Source organism: Lissotriton vulgaris, chromosome 1_1, assembly GCF_964263255.1.
Source record: "Lissotriton vulgaris chromosome 1_1, aLisVul1.2, whole genome shotgun sequence".
NCBI lineage: Eukaryota > Metazoa > Chordata > Amphibia > Caudata > Salamandridae > Lissotriton > Lissotriton vulgaris.
In genome coordinates this window covers 1115016504-1115035167 of record NC_141685.1, presented here as the reverse complement: position 1 = coordinate 1115035167, position 18664 = coordinate 1115016504, and the positions used below count along the sequence as shown (strand labels likewise).

The following is an 18664-nucleotide window of genomic DNA, read 5'->3' as shown; positions in this document are numbered from 1 at the left end:
ATCGTCTAAGTTCCGCCTGGTACAACTAAAAATCCTACATAGGGTATACTATACGAGAACTACATTACACAAATTGCAGAGGGCAGACCATCCCTATTGTCTCAGGGGCTGCGGGGAAGAGGGCATATTCATACACACACTCTGGAGCTGCACACGTATTGTTGGCTACTGGCAGCGGGTACTCCGCACTATCGCTCAAACACTTAACACCTCACTAACACTGGACCCACGAATATGCCTATTGAATGTATGGGGACCTACAGATCTCACATTTTATGAGAGGATATGGACCACGATAGGCCTCATGACAGCCAAACGGGACATTGCACAAAAATGGGGGGCAGCGGAACTCCCCACCTTGGCACAATGGAGCAGAATCATGGATATGCTCATGTTGACGGAAAGGGCAGTATACAAACTAAGAGATAATCCGCGTAAATGGAATGGGGTTTGGCAACCATGGAACACGTACAGAGGGGATATTTGTGAGCCATTGCCGGAGGAGGATCTTGATAGCTCTGGGTATGAAGAGGACACTGAATAGGGGTCAAGGACAACGGAGGGCAGCACATGTGAGGGGTACGGGATTGGCTTCAATGCAACGAGGTTTAGTGACCGGGGGGTGCGCAGGCAGGATGTAACTTAGTGAGACTTGCAGAACTGATCTCTTGCAGGGCAGTGTCGATACCAGATAGCAAACCATGTATAAATCGTTGACATACTGACTTATGTGTGAAGTTTATTAGTTATATATAAAACACAAAATGCAAATTGTATTTCGGTATATATTGTATCCGGTCCTTATGAAATAGGTATCCTGAATGACCAATACTGCCTCACGGTTGAAGAAGGCTAGAATATCTGTATCTGGATCATCCGCACAACATAATGCATGCCGGCCTCAGGGTTGTAGGCGCAATTATGTACTGTGATTGAAAATATCTATATGACTTTGCAATAAAAAAAATTTTAAAAAAAAAAGAAGCCGCCGAGTCCTCCGGTTAGTGCTCGCTTTTCTTGCCTCTCTTCCCTGATTGTGCCCGTGTTATTGCCTCTGTTTATGTATATGTTTTGGCAATTTTTATAGCACACAAATACCCAAGGGTGTCTTGGCGCTTAACTGATCAGATGATGACAATTAACAGATCTTAATGTGGAAACAGACAGGTTTTTAATTGCTTCCTGAAGCTAAAGAGGGTGGGGGAAGTTTTAATAGTGAGGGGAAGTGAATTCCATAATCTGGCCGTGTAAATCACAAAACATCTGTCACCCCAGTTCGCTTTCCTTGTGCGTTGGACATTAAGCAGATGAGCTGAGGATAAGCGAAGAGTCCTGGGAGTTACAAGAGGACGGAAAGCTTGTTTAAGAAACTGAGGGCAAGAGTTGTTAATAGCTTTGTAAGCAATACAAAGTGCCTTAAATTTTGTACGGCTTTTGACAGGAAGCCAGTGAAGCTGTCGGATGAACGGAGTGATGGAGGTGTACTTGGGTATGCCCAATAAGATTCTGGCTGAGGCGTTCTGCACCAGCTGAAGCCTATTGAGAACCTTTTCCTGCGCGTTAAGAAGGAGGGCATTACAATAGTCCGTTCTGGAAAAAATGAGGGTGCTGATCAAAGTTTTACCGGCTGTTATGGGAAGGTAAGGGAGAAGCTTCTTGATTTTCTTTAAAGTAAAGAAGGAGGTGGAGACTACCGAATTGACGTGGTGGTGGAAAAGCAGTCTAGCGTCAAATACGACTCCAAGATTACGAACCTTAGTGACAGATTCAGGTGGAGGTCCCATCTCGCTAGGCCATCAGTGGGGGGGACCAAGCAGGTTCAAGCTTCCCAAATATCATTACCTCAGTCTTTTAAGAGTTTAATTTTAGACAGTTGGAGGACATCCAGTAGCTGATGGCAAGCATTCGATCTTGGAAGTTCGCTGCAACTGAAAGTCCATCGTGATTTACAGATAGAACCAGCTGGGTGTCGTCGGCATAGGTTGTGAGACTAATGCCATAAGACTTGATCACCCTCGCTAAGCCAAAACGTAGATATTAAACAGGGTCGGACTTAGCGAGGAGCCCTGCGGCACTCCACAAGGAAGGGAAAAGGTGGGGGGAAAAAAAGGGCCTAATTTTGCAGCTTGAGAACGATTGGCAAGAAAAGAAGCAAGAAGGTCTTTGCCCTTATGCTGGATACCAATTGCTGAGACACGGTCGATCAGGGTGGTATGATCGACCGTGTCAAAGGCCGCGGACAAGTCAAGCAGTATCAAAACTGCCACACAGCCTTTGTCTAGAGTCATTCTGATTTCATCAGCCGCTTTTATGAGGGCTGTCTCGGTTCCATGCCCTTGCCTGAATCCAAACTGAGTATCGTCAAGCAGGTTGTTAGCACCAATGAATTTAGAAAGCTGCATGTTCATTAGATTTTCAAATATTTTTGCAGGAAACGGAAGGCAGGCAATGGGTCTGTAGCTGGAAGGAGAAGTGGGGTCGAGGGTGGCTTTTTTCAAAAGTGGCTTGATGATAGCTTTTTTCCATACTGTTGGATATGAACCAGTAATGAACATGGTATTGCAAATATTGGCCAAAGCAGGAGAAATGGCATCAGGGATGAGGTTGAGGATGGAAGGAGGGCATGGGTCAAGGGGTGAGCCTGATTTGGTACTGGAAATTAGATGAGAGATTTGTTCCTCAGAGACCCGATTAAACTTAGAAAAAGAGGGAGAGCTGTTGATAAAAGGGTGCTTAACTATATTGTGAGTTGAAGAAGGTTCGTGCAGGAAAGCAGAAAAAATAGAAGTGACTTTGTCCAAGAAGAAATCTGCAAGAGAATTGCAGAGGGGTTGAGACGTGTCGGGAGAAGGGTTGGGTGGATTAGAGAGGTGGTTAACCACCTGAAACAATTTTTTTGCGGAGTTGTGGGCCTGATTGATTTGGGAAGTATAGTAGGTAGTCTTTTCTGAGAAAATTAGGTCTTTGTACTTAGACAGAGCGCTTTTGTAAGAATGTTTGTCAAGGTGGTTGTAGTGCCTGCGCCAGTGTCATTCCAGATTTCTGCAGTGTTGTCTTTGTAAGCGGAGGGATTCGGAGAACCATGGAGCGGAAGGGGATCTTCGGTTACGGAGAATAGTTTTGGGAGGTGCCAGTGTGGAACACGCAGTGTCCAGGGTTTTGAGGTAGTTACTAGATGCTAATGACCGATCCGGCTCTGGCTCTGGCTGTCTCGTCCTCCGGCTTCTGCCTCAGAGGAGTAGTAATCAATGACCTAGGCGTGCAGGGAGGTGAGTGATTAAGTAGGCGGGTGGGCGGGACTCAGCCCAGAACAGGTGCGCTGAATTACTCAACCCCCAATGGCGGCAAGCCCTGCCTCCAACGCGCCAGATCCTAATCGTCTGCGCGTGGAGCGGGCGGTGAATGCGGCGGGGCAGGGTATGTGAAGAACTTAATTTTAAAAATAGCACAGTTACAAACTTCAAAGCGCATCAAACAAAGAAATACTTTTTAAAATCGTGGCTGTCTCGTCCTCCGGCTTCCGCCTCAGAGGAGTAGTAATCACTGATCTAGGCATGCAGGGAGGCGAGTGATTAAGTAGGCGGGTGGGCGGGCGGGACTCAGCCCAGCACAGGTGTGCTGAATGACTCAACCCCCAATGGTGGCAAGCCCTGCCTCCAATGCGTCAGATCCTAATCGTCTGCACGTGGAGCGGGCGGTGAATGCGGCGGGGCAGGGTGAGGGAAGAACTTAATTTTAAAAATAGCACAGTTACAAACTTCAAAGCGCATCAAACAAAGAAATACTTTTTTTAATCGTGGCTGTCTCGTCCTCCGGCTTTCGCCTCAGAGGAGTAGTAATCATCTGTCCCCTCTGTTGTGCGTCTGCCCCCTCGTTGTGCTTGCTTTCCGCCCCCCCCGCGCTGTGCTTGCTCCCCTGCCCCCTCGTTGCTTGTGATTTGTCTCCTGCCCCTGCCCCTCATTTGTCCTGCTTGCTCTCCTGCCCCCCGTTGGTTGTGCTTGCTCTCCTGCCCCTGCTACCTCGTTCGTTGTGCTTGCTTTCCTGCCCCTGCCCCCTCGTTGCTTCTGCTTGCTCTCCTGCCCCTGCCCCCTCATTGCTTCTGCTTGCTCCCCTGCCCCTGCCCCCTCGTTGCTTCTGCTTGCTCTCCTGCCCCCTCATTGCTTGTGCTTGCTCTCCTACCCCCTCGTTGCTTGTGCTTCCTCTCCTGCCCCTGCCCCCTCGTTGCTTGTGCTTGTTCTCCTGCCCCTGCTCCCTCGTTCCTTGTTGTGCCTCTGTGCCCTGCTTGTGAACCGGTTTTTGTGCCTCTGTGCCCGGCTTATGATCCGGTTTTTGTGCCTCTGTGCCCTGCTTGTGATCCAGTTTTTGTGCCCTGCTTGTGATCCGGTTTTTGTGTCTCTGTGCCCTGCTTGCGATCCGGTTTTTGTGCCTCTGTGCCCCCCTGCCCCCTCGTTGCTTGTGCTTGCTCTCCTGCCCCTGCCCCCTCGTTGCTTGTTGTGCATCTCTGCCCTGCTTGTGATCCGGTTTTTGTGCCTCTGTGGCCTGCTTGTGATCCGGTTTTTGTGCCTCTGTGCCCCCCTGCCCCCTCGTTGCTTGTGCTTGCTCTCCTGCCCCTGCCCCCTCGTTGCTTGTTGTGCCTCTGTGCCCTGCTTGTGATCCGGTTTTTGTGCCTCTGTGGCCGTCTGCCCCCTTGTTGCTTGTGCTTGCTGCCCCCTCGTTGCTTGTGTAAAATTGATACTTGTATAGCGCACTACTCACCCGCAAGGGTCTTGTGCTTGCTCTCCTGCCCTTGCCCCCTCGTTGCTTGTTGTGCCTCTGTGCCCTGCTTGTGATCCGTTTTTTGTGCCTCTGTGCCCTGCTTGTGATCCGGTTTTTGTGCCTCTGTGCCCCCCTGCCCCCTCGTTGCTTGTGCTTGCTCTCCTGCCCCTGCCCCCTCGTTGCTTGTTGTGCCTCTGTGCCCTGCTTGTGATCCGGTTTTTGTACCTCTGTGGCCGTCTGCCCCCTTGTTGCTTGTGCTTGCTGCCCCCTCGTTGCTTGTGCTTGCTCTCCTGCCCTGCCCCCTCGTTGCTTGTTGTGCCACTGTGCCCTGCTTGTGATCCGGATTTTGTGCCTCTGTGTCCTGTTCGCGCCTCTGTTCCCAGCTTGTGCCTCGGTTTCCTGTTCGTGCCTCTGTGCCCTGCTTGTGATCCGGTTTTTGTGCCTCTGTGCCCTGCTTGTTGTGATCCGGTTTTTGTGCCTCTGTGCCCTGCTTGTGATCCGGTTTGTGTGCCTCTGTGCCCCCTGCCCCCTCGTTGCTTGTGATTGCTGCCCCCTTGTTGCTTGTGCTTGCTCTCCTGCCCCTGCCCCCTCGTTGCTTGTTGTGCCTCTGTACCCTGCTTGTGATCCGGTTTTTGTGCCTCTGTGCCCTGTTCGTGCCTCTGTTCCCCGCTTGTGCCTCGGTTTCCTGTTCGTGCCTCTGTGCCCTGCTTGTGATCCGGTTTTTGTGCCTCTGTGTCCTGCTTTTGATCCGGTTTATGTGACTCTGTGCCCTGCTTGTGATCCGGTTTTTGTGCCTCTGTGTCCTGCTTTTGATCCGGTTTATGTGACTCTGTGCCCTTCTTGTGATCCGGTTTTTGTGCCTCTGTGCCCCCCTGCCCCCTCGTTGCTTGTGCTTGCTCTCCTGCACCTGCCCCCTCGTTGCTTGTTGTGCCTCTGTGCCCAGCTTGTGATCTGGTTTTGTGCCTCCGTGCCCCCCTTCCCCCTCGTTGCTTGTGCTTGCTGCCCCCTAGTTGCTTGGGCTTGCTCTCCTGCCCCTGCCCCCTCGTTGCTTGTTGTGCCTCTGTGCCCAGCTTGTGATCCGGTTTTTGTGCCTCTGTGCCCTGCTTGTGATCCGTTTTTTGTCCCTCTGTGCCCCCTCGTTGCTTGTGCTTGCTGCCCCCTCGTTGCTTGTGCTTGCTCTCCTGCCCCTGCCCCCTCGTTGTTTGTTGTGCCCTGCTTGTGATCCGGTTTTTGTGCCTCTGTGCCCCCCTGTCCCCTCGTTGCTTGTGCTTGCTGCCCCTTAGTTGCTTTTACTTGCTCTCCTGCCCCTGCACCCTCGTTGCTTGTTGTGCCTCTGTGCCCTGCTTGTGATCCGGTTTTTGTGCCTCTGTGCCCCGCTTGTGATCCGGTTTTTGTGCCTCTGTGCCCCCTGCCCCCTAGTTGCTTGTGCTTGCTCTCCTGCCCCTGCCCCCTCGTTGCTTCTTGTGCCTCTGTGCCCTGCTTGAGATCCGGTTTTTGTGCTTCTGTGCCCTGTTCGTGCCTCTGTTCCCAGCTTGTGCCTCAGTTTCCTGTTCGTGCCTCTGTGCCCTGCTTGTGATCCGGTTTTGGTGCCTCTGTGCCCTGCTTGTGATCCGGTTTTTGTGCCTCTGTGCCCCGCTTGTGATCCGGTTTTTGTGCCTCTGTGCCCCCCTGCCCCCTCGTTGCTTGTGCTTGCTGCCCCCTTGTTACTTGTGCTTGCTCTCCTGCCCCTGCCCCCTCGTTGCTTGTTGTGCATATGTGCTCCGCTTGTGATCCGGTTTTTGTGCCTCTCTGCCCCCCTGCCCCCTCGTTGCTTGCCAGGCTGCCCCGGGCCACCTAAGAGGGCGGCCACCCATAATGGCACAGACTCCAAGGAGCGGTCTAGTGTCTGGGACCTGGAGGGTCCCCAGTGATGTCACTTTTGGCGGGGGAAGGGCGAGCCGAGGGTATATGGCCTGGTTTCGCGGGCCTGGCGCCCTCTTTGAACCTTAGTCGGCCTCGTGGAGGAATCCTCCCCCCTTGACCCGGATGAGCGGTGCTGCCCGGACGCTCTTTTTCTGTTGAGGTGATGGGTTTCCCTCCCGGTGTCTCCCCCCCTCTCTCCCTGTCCTGGGTTCCCCCTCTGGATCCTCGGTTCCGGGTGCTGCCTGACTAGGTGTGGGAGGTGGGTTGCTCCTCCTGCTGGCCCTTGACCCCGATGAGTGGTGCTGCCCGGACGCTGTTTTTCTGTTGAGGTGAGGGGGTTCCCTCCCGGTGTCTCCCCCCCTCTCTCCCTGTCCTGGGTTCCCCCTCTGGGTCCTCGGTTCCGGCTGCTGCCTGACTAGGTGTGGGAGGTGGGTTGCTCCTCCTGCTGGCCGTGTGAGGCTCGATTAAGGGCGGGAGGTGGGCGGCGGTCGCGGGGCTGGGGTCCGGGACGGGTGGGGGCCAGGGTGCCGTTGCGATGTTGCCTTGTGTCGCGGCCACACTTCGTCTTGCGGGTTTCTGGGGGGGGGAGGGGAGGTTGTTGATCTCTGCAAATTGTATGTTTAGCTTATAACCGGATTAAGGGGCCTGTAATGGTGCAGCAGTGCGGTATGGGCCCGGTGCGGCCAGCCCTCTGCCTGCGGGTCTCTGGGGGGGGGGGGGGGGGGGGGGAGTGTAAGTATAGTCTGGCTTGACCCTGCTTTTCTGGTGCCTTTCCGCCCCTCCCCGCCTCCCTGGGGCCGTGTTCCCCCTGCCGCGGCTGCCCCCCTTTCCTGCGTCGTGTGCCCTGTAGCCCGGCAACTCTCCATTCGCCAGCTCCGGGTGGAGGTCCGGCGCGCCTCGGGCTGTGGGGGGCGCTTTTGGAGCCACGAGGTGGTGGGCCCTGCCGCGGGGCTGGGGCCCCCCGTGCGCTCTGCAGGATTCTGGACTAATGCCCGGCATTGAGTACTTTTCCAGGGTCCTCGGGTGGACAGGCAGGCGTTTGGCTCACTGGCCCGATACCGGAAGCATCTCCGCGCTACTCCGGGGATGGGTCGGCTGCCTCCACAAATTGCACGGACGGGAGCTGCAGGTTCGCGTGCCACGCGGGCCAAGCTTTTCGTCTGGGTCAGGAGCGGGCAGCGATTGGGGGTTGCCACGGGGGCCCGGAGCTGCGGTGGGGGGCAGGGCCACTGCTTGTGTGGTCGGGTCGAGGCCATAGGTGTTTTGTCTCTGCAGCGGGGGCGCCGAGATTTAGCGGGTCGTTCTCGGGCAGCTTGCTGGGACGACTCGACGTGGGGCAGGGGGGGCTCTGGGACCAGTCGGGCGCTCATATTTATTTATATATGCGTATTGATGTAGTGCTGATTTATGCGTGTTATGTAGCGCGTCGGCATGTGGCCCATATTTATTATTTATGCGTGTTTATGGAGCGCTGATTCATGTGTGCGTATGTAGCGCTGATTTGACCCGTCATGCGGCCAATATTTATTTACTTTGCGGTTTATGTAGCGCTGATTTTACCCAGAGGTGGCAGAGCGCTTCAAAAGAGGAACAGTAAGGATACAGGAGGGGAACATTACAAGTGAGCATGTACAAAAGCAAACTTGTGGTTGCATGAGGTGGGGGTGACTATTGGAAGCAACAGATTATGGTGCATTAAAGGGCTGTAAATGGCAGACGCTCGAGCGCAAGAGCAAACGGACGTAGCGAGGTTCTTTTATTACATGTGTAATTAGCGGGAACATTACCCGAAGGTGGACGAGTGCCTTATAGAAGTACCAGTTTCAAGTTGGGTAAGCCAGGTTACTGCCTCCCTCAACATGTTGGGCTGGAATTGTGGCTAAATTTTGTTAAATGCGAGTGGATATAGCGCGAACTTTACCCAAAGGTGGCAGAAGCGCTTCACACAGAATTGTGGATATCATGAGTGCAAAAGGGGAATGTTATGCTAGAGTTGCTTATGGACAAGAGGCTAGGGGAAGTGTTTCTATTGACACTTGCAAGGTGAATGCTAATTTAGGTGTGCATTGTAAGACCCGTGTGCAAGCATTCTGGGTCACTTCCTGTAGGTACAAGGTCACGCGGCAGAGATAGGTGCTATGGCCCAAACCATGTTATCAGTTAGCGTGCATTTTCCCCTAGCCCGTCCAGCCCCCCCAGGGCCGGGTGTGATGTCTATGTTGGGCGGGGTTGGGGCTAATTTCACGTTTTGTTATATGTCCATGCAGGCTACCATTCAGAAACGGTAGCTGGGGCACGCCTCGTTGAAAGTCATGGGAGTGCACACTGGGGTCAGTGGGCCCAATGTAATGGACAACAGGTGTGGTTTGAGGCTAACATGTTTTTCTAATTACACATTGTCTGTTGGCATAGTATTAGACCACAAAGAGGACATGGGATTTGATTTGGAGCGGCGGTTGGACACGTGGCACGGAATGTGGTTGGTTGGCAGCGGGAGGGGCCTCCAACCAGCCTGTTTTCAGGCTGTAAGGGGAGCGTTGCTAACCTTGCTTTCATCTTTACTCAGCCTTGTCGCGCCGGGGATTCTTTGTCAGTCAGTGTTTACAGTCGCTGCACCTTCTTAACTTTTAGTTGTTACTGCAGCAGAAAGCCATTAAGGGATGATAATATTTAATTCAAAGGCAATTAACACCGTGGGGGGCCTAGTAATGAATTCAGTGTGATGGGTAATCATGGTAGTGCACAAGGGTCCATAATGACCATATGACCGTGAATACCCCAACGGTCCACAAATGTTAGGAATAATAACTTCAGTAATGTATGGCGAACTCACTGCTTCCTTTTGGCTACAATTTAATGCCTGGGGAAGTTTTACATAATCTTCAGAGTGCGCACTTATATTCAAATGACTTTCATTAATGGCTGGTTCCGTCTCCGGGCAGGATGTATTAGTGGATTAATGCATCCACTAATAGGGGCCCATGTTGGACCTCTTGTCACGGATTCAACTCCCAGCAGGGTCACAACCTTTTGAGTCCCTGTGGTTCTAGTGGTGTAGGTGTCAAAGCTACCCCCAGGAATATGCAATATTTTAAACCACAACACGGGGAGAGAGCTTGGTGTGGGATTTTTTTGGGCCAATTAACGGTGACTGTATAGAGCTCTTCCTTCATTTGGTGGTTTGTAGAGTTATTTGTTCGCCCATGGACGGGCCCCGTGGACAATTTGACTCAGATCGAACAATACAAGAGGTAGCAAACGGTGCATTACAGGAGGAAAGATGACAGGTGTGCAAGTTACAAAAGCGTACAATGTACAAGTAGAGGTATAATACTACAATAAATGGAGGACACTCAAACACTAGAACAAACGTTATGTAGGCAATGGCGGCACTTGTGCAAGTACCGGAACCAAACACAATGTAAGAAGTAGCAATCAGTGTGTTAGAAGAGAAAAGTGACATGTGCATGTTACAAGAGAGTACCAAACACAGGTAGAAGGATAATACTTCATAAATGGCAGACTCTTAGCCACAAGAACATACTGAGAGGACATTTCCATAGTCAAGGAGAATAGAATTTTATATATTAAAACGGTCTTCCGTCAGATAAGAGAGGGCATGAATTAAATTGGGAGGTTCTTTGAAGGAGGAGAACTTTGAGGTCAGTTTTGAAGGCCTGGGAGGAGGAGGTGTTACTGAGAAGAATAGTAAGGGGATGAGTTAAGAAGTGACTCTAATTCACACACTCCAAAGTGCAATGGTCATTATCAGACTTAGCATGTGAATAATTGACTTAGTTTCAAGACACTACACTTCTCCATCAGGCGCTGGAGGTACGCAAGTATGTGCCCCACCCAACTCCTTTCGAGAATGTATTGTGGGCAAACTAGTTCTCGTAACTGACAAACAAGCTCGACCTTGGGGGTGTGGGGGGCATTGAGGGCCCTGTCTCCTTGCAGAGAATCCATATTGATATACGGAGGGGGGCAGGGCTTCTAATGGATGTTTTATGTCTCAAATGCAGGAACCGCGCTGGAGAACCACCCTACTCACATGGGGGTCCACCTGAACTATCAACAGGTATAAGGGTCATAGCACGCTAGGGGCAGTGTGCTAGGGTCTGGGACACCCAGGTCCTCCCCAGGTGTCAGGACTGTCCCTGTTGTGGGGCACACAGGTTACACCCCAGGGAAGTATGACATTCATAGTCAACTGGGGAATCTGAACTTAGCAGGTAGCTCCTGTACAATAATTGGATGTTTCTCTTGTGAAACATCAGATGAACCTGGGCAATTTGTTGATTTATTGGGCACTAATTGGGGTGTTCTGTCGGTAAGCAGTGGGAGACTGTGGGCAAATCCTGGCGATCGAGTTAGCAAACTAGTTCTTGTAACCGACAAACAGGCTTGGCCTTGGTAGTACGGGGGCATTGATGGCCCCTGTCTCATTGCAGAGAATACATTTGGTATATGAGGGGGGCATGGCTTCTAATGGATGTTTTATGTCTCAAATGCAGGAACCGCGCTGGAGAGCCGCCCTACTCACATGGTGGGGCAACTGAACTATCAACAGGTAGAAGGGTCATAGTACACTGGGGGCAGTGTGCTAGGGTCTGGGATTCCCAGATTCTCCCCAGGTGTCATTACTGTCCCCGTTGTGGGGCGCGCAGGTTACAACCCATGGAAGTATTACATTGGTAGTGAACTGGCGAGTCTGTGCATAGTAGTGTGGGCAAATCATGCATTCCCTGTAATAAAAAATGAAATGTGTTTTCTTTGAAACAACTGGTGTATCTGGGGCATATCATGCAGCCCCATGTGCAGTAAAGGAATGTGTTCTTTTGTACAGCAACTGGTGCGCAAGTAAGAGGCTCTGTTCCTGGCAATCGAGCGAGCAATAGGCTTACCTGTCAATGCTGGTTAGGGGCTGTTTGCATGGATTTATTATTTCTTCCAGAAACGCACAGGTTTCGTTCTATAATGGTCAAACCATGCCTAGCAGGCTGGCCTGCCAGGGTTCAGAGCCAGAGCAGGGGAAGAACACACTGGGGCCAGTGTGTGGGGTCCTGGGTCAGCACGTCCCGGATTGGAGTGTAAACTGTTTTCTAATTTCAGGACAATCGGATCAAGTACACAGGCACCACTCTGAGAAGGACAGGTGGGATCGGAAGCAGGAATGGCCAGGGGTTCTCCGGGCTCGGAGCCTGAATGCTGTTCCTGGTTAAGTGCTCTTGGGGGGAAAGCTGACAACCTGGTTCTGACTTCTTGTAGGGGAGAATAGTAGCAGTGTTAAGTGTAGCGGTTGTGCAGTTACCATGCCCCCCTTACACATCAGCCCCAGTTGTGCTCAAGTACCTTATGCAACTGCTGACCTCAGCTCATAGGTGACAGGAGGGGTAACCACAAGGGTAGATGGGCAGAAGACTGGTATGGCTTTCATTAGGGGGGTGCCCAGGGGTCTTCTTCAGAACTTATCTGAAGTTCAGTACTTGTGTCACACTATAGGGTTTGCACACAGCTGGGGAGAGGGCCTGTCCAGGTGGTCAGGGGCAACGGTATTTTCAAGTCTGGACTTCCGTAAGCGCGGCTAGGGCCCGCCAAGATCATGAGGGACAATTGCCTTCGGCCCAGGGCATCCTTTTAGCCGTAAGGGGGCCTGGGTGTCTTCGTTTGACACACTGCTGTGGGATACAAATGGGTCAGTTCTGTTGGGATGTATGCTCCGTTGGGTAGAGCTCCTTAGAGTAAGGCGTGTGCAGCATGGACCTGGGGTGGCCAGCTCAGGCTTGCTCCTGGGTTTGTAAAGTTGATCTGATGGGCCACGGGGTACTGCACCAGGTGGAAATGTGTGGTGTGGCTCACTGGTTAGAGGCGGCAGACCCGTAAGCAGAGGACGGCCCGGGACCAGGGTTCGATTCCCGACGCGGCAGGGTCGTGGACCATGGTCAGCGGGCTCGATAATTCTCGCCTCGGTGCCTACTCCAGTCAGGGACCACAATCGGCAACTCTGGGCATTAGCTTGCCTCATCTTCACAACGGCCCCCCCAGACCGCCGGGGATGCTTGGTCGCACCTTAGAGATACCCATTAGGGACCATCTCTCAGGGTGAGCCAGGACGGGTTCCCCAGCGGTCGAAGCGTGGAGATACTCCTCCGAGAGTCGATTCCTAGCGCTATATAAACACACAATTAAATATAGTACAGCATCTAGTTTACCAGTTCTGTATGGGATCATCATTCACAACAGCAGCTGCTTATATGGATAGCAGTATAGCCTTTTTTAGTTCGCCCAGGGTTGGGGCGGGCAAGGTCAGCAGCTTGACAGCTAGAAACAGAGGAGAGAAAAATCATATACGGGACGGAGCAATGGATGGAGCACTAATAGGGACATCTCCAGAGCACAGTATGCAGTTATAGTTGATAGGTTCAGGGACATTACTGATTCAGTTCACAGTCCTGTGGAGCGGCAGAACTGATAGGGGATTTTGGTTGCTGGGCAGCACAACTGTCCAGAGGAGGAAAGGACATGTCCTTGCTTGAGCCGAGGGAGGCCTCTGAATGAACACGCTGTAGGTAACTAGGTCTATGGCGGTGGGGTGCCCTGGGGGGACAGCGGCCACACCTATTGCTGTGGCGGAATTACAGGGCGATCCAAAGGCTGTAAGGTACAGTAAGGGTACCCTCTACAGGAGCACAGTAAGGGTGCGAAAGCCGAAAATCCACAAGAAGGTCCTCACGTTGGACCCTGGAGGAGCAACGGGGCTTTGAGGTTCATGGGAGTCACCTGCCCAAAGTAGGAATAGACCTATTCCTGCTAGAATAAGGCCAAGCATTTGCAGCAGCAGTGAAGGGTCAGTGGCTGGGAACTCCCGACATGGAATAGCTTGAAGCCGAAAATTCTTCAGAAACTGGGCGAGGGGGACTCACCACCCGATTTATTGGTAATACACCTAGGAGGTGTTGAGTTGGTTTCACCTGGGGCGCAGGGGCCTGCTGCACATGACGAGGAGCACTTTGGGCGAATTGAGCAACTTGCTGGGAACCTGTGAGATATGGTGGTCCGAAAATACCCCGAGGCTATCTTGGCGGGCGCAAGGTCAGGGGAGGTATGGAGGCCTCACGCCGGCGGGTGAATAGCGCAATGCGCAAATTCACCGAGCAAAGAGGATTTGGTTTTGTCAGGCATGGGTTGCTACATGCGAAATGCACAGGGTGCTTTGAAGAGGACGGCATACACCTATCCAAAGTGGGGATGGACCTCTTCCTGCTAGATTTAGCGGAGGCATTGGTAGCGGCAGGTTGTAAGTGAAAGAGCAATATAAGGTGGGGGGCTCTGGGGCGGCGGGGGCCACACCCAGAGCCATAGCGGAGTTACAGGACGATCCAACGCTGGAAGGTACAGAAGGGTACCCTCTACAGGAGCACAGTAAGGGTGCGAGAGCCAATTATCCCCAGGGAGATCCTCGGTGGGATCCTGGAGGAGTGACGGCGCCCAGTTAGTCCTTCAGGCGGTTTTGGACCGGAGCAACCAGGGGTTGCCTGCAACGCTCCGCCCCCCGTAGTGGGGAGGGGCGTGATTAAGGGGTGAACTGGAGGTCCGCCGGGGGGAGAGGCTAGCCCTTCCACCAATATTGACAACACCCCGCGGTTAACACCACAGGGGGTTTATGGCTCATCAGGTGGGCAGGTGGCGAGGGGCGGCCTGCCCCTGGATCGCCCGTAAGATAACCCAACATGTTGGCATAATGTTTATGCAAATACAGCTGCAACAACTTTCTCCAACAAAACATTGTGTGGTGTCTGTTATTATGGGAAATTGTTGTGAGCGGAGTGGGGTATGGGCCGATATTGGCACTATGTGCTTGCTGCCCCCTCGTTGCTTGTGCTTGCTCTCTTGCCCCTGCCCCTTCGTTGCCTCTGTGCCCTGCTTGTGATCCGGTTTGTGTGTGCCTCTGTGCCCCCCTGCCCTCTCATTGCTTGTGCTTGCTCTCCTGCCCCTGCCTCCTCGTTGCTTGTTGTGCCTCTGTGCCCTGCATGTGATCCGGTTTTTGTGCCTCTGTGCCCTGCTTTGGATCCGGTTTTTGTGCCTCTGTGCCCTGCTTGTGCCTCCGTTTCCTGTTCGTGCCTCTGTGCCCTGCTTGTGATCTGGTTTTTGTGCCCTGCTTGTGATCCGGTTTTTGTGCCTCTGTGCCCTCCTGCCCCCTTGTTGCTTGGGATTGCTGCCCCCTCTTTGCTTGTGCTTGCTGTCCTGCCCCTGCCCCCTCGTTGCTTGTTGTGCCTCTGCGCCCTGCTTGTGATCTGGTTTTTGTGCCTCTGTGCCCTGCTTGTGATCCGCTTTTTGTGTGCCTCTGTGCCCCCCTGCCCTCTCATTGCTTGTGCTTGCTCTCCTGCCCTGCCCCCTCGTTGCTTGTTGTGCCTCTGTGCCCTGCATGTGATCAGGTTTTTGTGCCTCTGTGCCCTGCTTGTGATCCGGTTTTTGTGCCTCTGTGCCCTGCTTGTGCCTCCGTTTCCTGTTCGTGCCTCTGTGCCCTGCTTGTGATCTGGTTTTTGTGCCCTGCTTGTGATCCGGTTTTTGTGCCTCTGTGCCCCCCTGCCCCCTCGTTGCTTGTGCTTGCTGTCCTGCCCCTGCCCCCTTGCTGCTTGTTGTGCCTCTGCGCCCTGCTTGTGATCCGGTTTTTGTGCCTCCGTGCCCTGCTTGTGATCCGGTTTTTGTGCCTCTGAGCCTCCCTGCCCCCTCGTTGCTTGTGCTTGCTGCCCCCTCGTTGCTTGTGCTTGCTCTCCTGCCCCTGCCCCATCGTTGCTTGTTGTGCCTCTGTGCCCTGCTTTTGATCCGGTTTTTGTGCCTATGTGCCCTGGTTGTGATCCGGTTTTTGTGCCTCTGTGCCCTGCTTGTGATCCGGTTTTAGTGCCTCTGTGCCCTGTTCGTGCCTCTGTTCCCTGCTTGTGCCTCTATGCCCTGTTCGTGCCTCTGTGCCTTGCTTGTGATCCGGTTTTTGTGCCTTTGTGCCCTGCTTATGATCCGCTTTTTGTGCCTCTGTGCCCCCCTGCCCCCTCGTTGCTTGTGCTTGCTGCCCCCTCGTTGCTTGTGCTTGCTGTCCTGCCCCTGCCCCCTCGTTGCTTGTTGTGCCTCTGTGCCCTGCTTGTGATCCAGTTTTTGTGCCTCTGTGCCCTGCTTGTGATCCGGTTTTTGTGTCTCTGTTCCCTGCTTGTGCCTCTGTTCCCTGCTTGTGATCCGGTTTTTCGTGCCTCTGTTACCTAGGGTGTTACTGGGCAGAGAGCTGTGTGTGTGGCTCTGCTCTGTCTGTGTGTGTGGCTCTGCTCTGTCTGTGTGTGTGGCTCTGTGTGTGTGTGTGGCTCTGTGTGTGTGTGTGTGTGGCTCTGTGTGTGTGTGTGTGTGTGGCTGTGTGTGTGGCTCTGTGTGTGTGTGGCTCTGTGTGTGTGGCTCTGTGTGTGTGTGTGTGGCTCTGTGTGTGTGTGTGGCTCTGTGTGTGTGTGGCTCTGTGTGTGTGTGGCTCTGTCTGTGTGTGTGTGTGTGGCTCTGTCTGTGTGTGTGTGGCTCTGTCTGTGTGTGTGTGTGGCTCTATCTGTGAGTTTTTGTGGCTCTGTCTGTGTGTGTGGCTCTGTGTGTATGGCTCTGTGTGTGTGTGGCTCTGTGTGTGTCTGTGTGGCTCTGTGTGTGTGTGTGGCTCTGTGTGTGTGTGTGGCTCTGTGTGTGTGTGTGGCTCTGTCTATGTGTGGCTCTGTGTGTGTGGGGGGGGTTGTCTGTGTGTGTGGGGATTCTGTCTGTGTGTGTGTGGCTCTGTGTGTGTGGGTGAGTGTGGCTCTGTGTGTGTGGGTGCGTGTGGCTCTGTGTGTGTGGGTGCGTGTGGCTGTGTGTGTGGCTGTGTGTGGGTGCAAATGCAATAGGTCTCGCATTTGTGAGAGATTATGCTATTGGCATTGTAAATAACAATGCCATTTATTTATGTTTTAAAAACAAAAATAATGTCATGAGCAATGCCAATTGCTCCAACTTTAACAAGGACGAGACCATTACATTGTAAATGCTTGTTAGTGAAGTTCCTGAGGTTAGTGGAAAAGAAAATGCCAGCACTGCAGTTATAAACCAGCTTCAGGATAGTCACCTGGAACAATTGCAATGTTAGTACGGAGCTTCGAAGAGCCTGGCATAAGGAGTGAAGGGAAGTAATAGACTGGAACTAAGCACCCTCGACCCCCAACAACATGTGCTGAATCTTTAATACCTTGGTCAGAAGAACTACTTTTTAGCCATCACATTTGTTTTGAAAAATATATAAACTATGACTTTTTTATATGTAGAATTGTTTTAACTTGTTGTTTTACTGTATTGCAACGGTTTTTATTAACTATGCAAATAAACTTGACTTGACACTGCATCTCCTTTGGTGATAGTCAAACATGCATTCTGATGGTCGCGCAGTCAGACCAGAGGTTAAAGGTCAAAGATACTAAAAAACAAAAAAAGCTGCACTGAATGCGGGAAGGTTAGTCCTAATTTCCTTGTGCAAGACAACCTCTTAGCTTATGAATGAGGATCATGCCCATCAATGCATGCTACAACAAAACCGAAATTGGAGAGACTAGCACGAGGCTCCATATCTGCAAGAGACCAAAGTACAACTTCCTTAAGCAAACACGTTCACCATGCCCCTGTGACTATTTATTTCCACAGTCCTAGTCGCTGTTCTACCTTTGCATTCTACCCTGTTTTTATTGAATCTCATTTTTTCTTTTCACCAAAGTTTACATCCATTCAAAACTAGTTTGAATTTTCTCTAAGTGCTGCTCTATTTTCAGGAGTAACTTTTTATATCCTACAGCTTCCCATTTACAAGTAAAGCCAACTTTTATGTTTTTTCAGTAAATCCACTAGCGGGCTCGTGGGCTCTTTGTAAATTCTGCTCTATGCTCTAATTTATGCTTTAATACTTGTATGAACATTCACTAAGAGCTGCAGTCGTGCAAGTCCATTGCATAAAATATTATTTCAAATTGCACTTTTTAAACTGTAGTAAGCAACAACAACAAAAATGTAAGCAAAAGCATTCGACCAATAGATCCAACTCATGTTGGAGAGCGCTATCCCGCTGCCGAGTCCCCATTTTGTAAATGTCTGCCAAAGTTTTCACTGCCTACCTTGCTCCTGCTTCTCCATGCCCACAAGTCTCCCTGCATGTAAAGGATTCTGGCATCTCCGATGTCCCCGCTTCCTCATGTCTCACTCTGCCTGAATGCCAATATCACCTTGGTCTTGTTCCTTCTACATTTCTCGAAAACTCACCTTTGTGCATGTTCTTTCCAGTGACTTCTCCGTTTGTTTCAGATCCACCAATCCAGTAAATTAGAATTCAGCCGAATGACGGATCCAACAGCTATCATTGAGGAGGATCGATCCAGCCTCAGTAAAATATGCTGACTTTGTCCTGGTGTAAAGTCCCAAAACTTGGACTCATTCAGCGGCACCCACACTTGCTCTGCTTTGTATTCACAGCAGCAACATGTAGGGGATGAGATTTCATATTTTCACTTCCAGATTGGTCCAACACAAATACCTCACTTAAAAGGACCTCAGCACCCTTTTTGTGTCTCATATTGGTTGGTAGATACCTGGAGCCTAATAACTTCATGTCTCTGCCATGGAGAGACACAGACAGTGTGTTGTTACTTCACATGGGCTTTAGACACAAACTTTGATTTCAACGCTGTTTTTTAACCTAAGACTGTCAGATATATCTCTCGATAGGAGCATTTGCATTAATAACTGTTTACGTAGTCCTTACTAATTTTATTATTCTTTATTTAATTGCTTTTGTAGAGCTACTTATCCAGTACGGGTGTTACAGCACTTTATTTACATCATACACATATTTTACAAAGGTGATGAACCTTACAAGCGTATGAGTCTATACATATTTTACAGAGAAAATGAATCATACAAGCGTGTAAGTAAATATGCAAGAAATTATATATAAGCCAAGGAGGGCTAC

At 51.5% G+C, this 18664-nt stretch overlaps 1 protein-coding gene across 2 annotated transcripts in view; it reads right to left on the bottom strand.

Annotated features, from left to right (window-relative positions):
- IL27RA (interleukin 27 receptor subunit alpha) overlaps window positions 1-18664 on the bottom strand; it is a 199551-nt gene that overhangs the window by 175461 nt on the left and 5426 nt on the right. The window contains exon 1 of one of the 2 annotated variants that reach the window (XM_086963658.1): window positions 17959-18042. The exons of the other annotated variant lie outside the window; for it this stretch is intronic. The gene's annotated coding sequence lies outside the window, so the exon portion shown is untranslated. Of the gene's footprint in view, window positions 1-17958; window positions 18043-18664 lie in introns of those variants that run through there. 2 annotated transcript variants of the gene reach the window in all.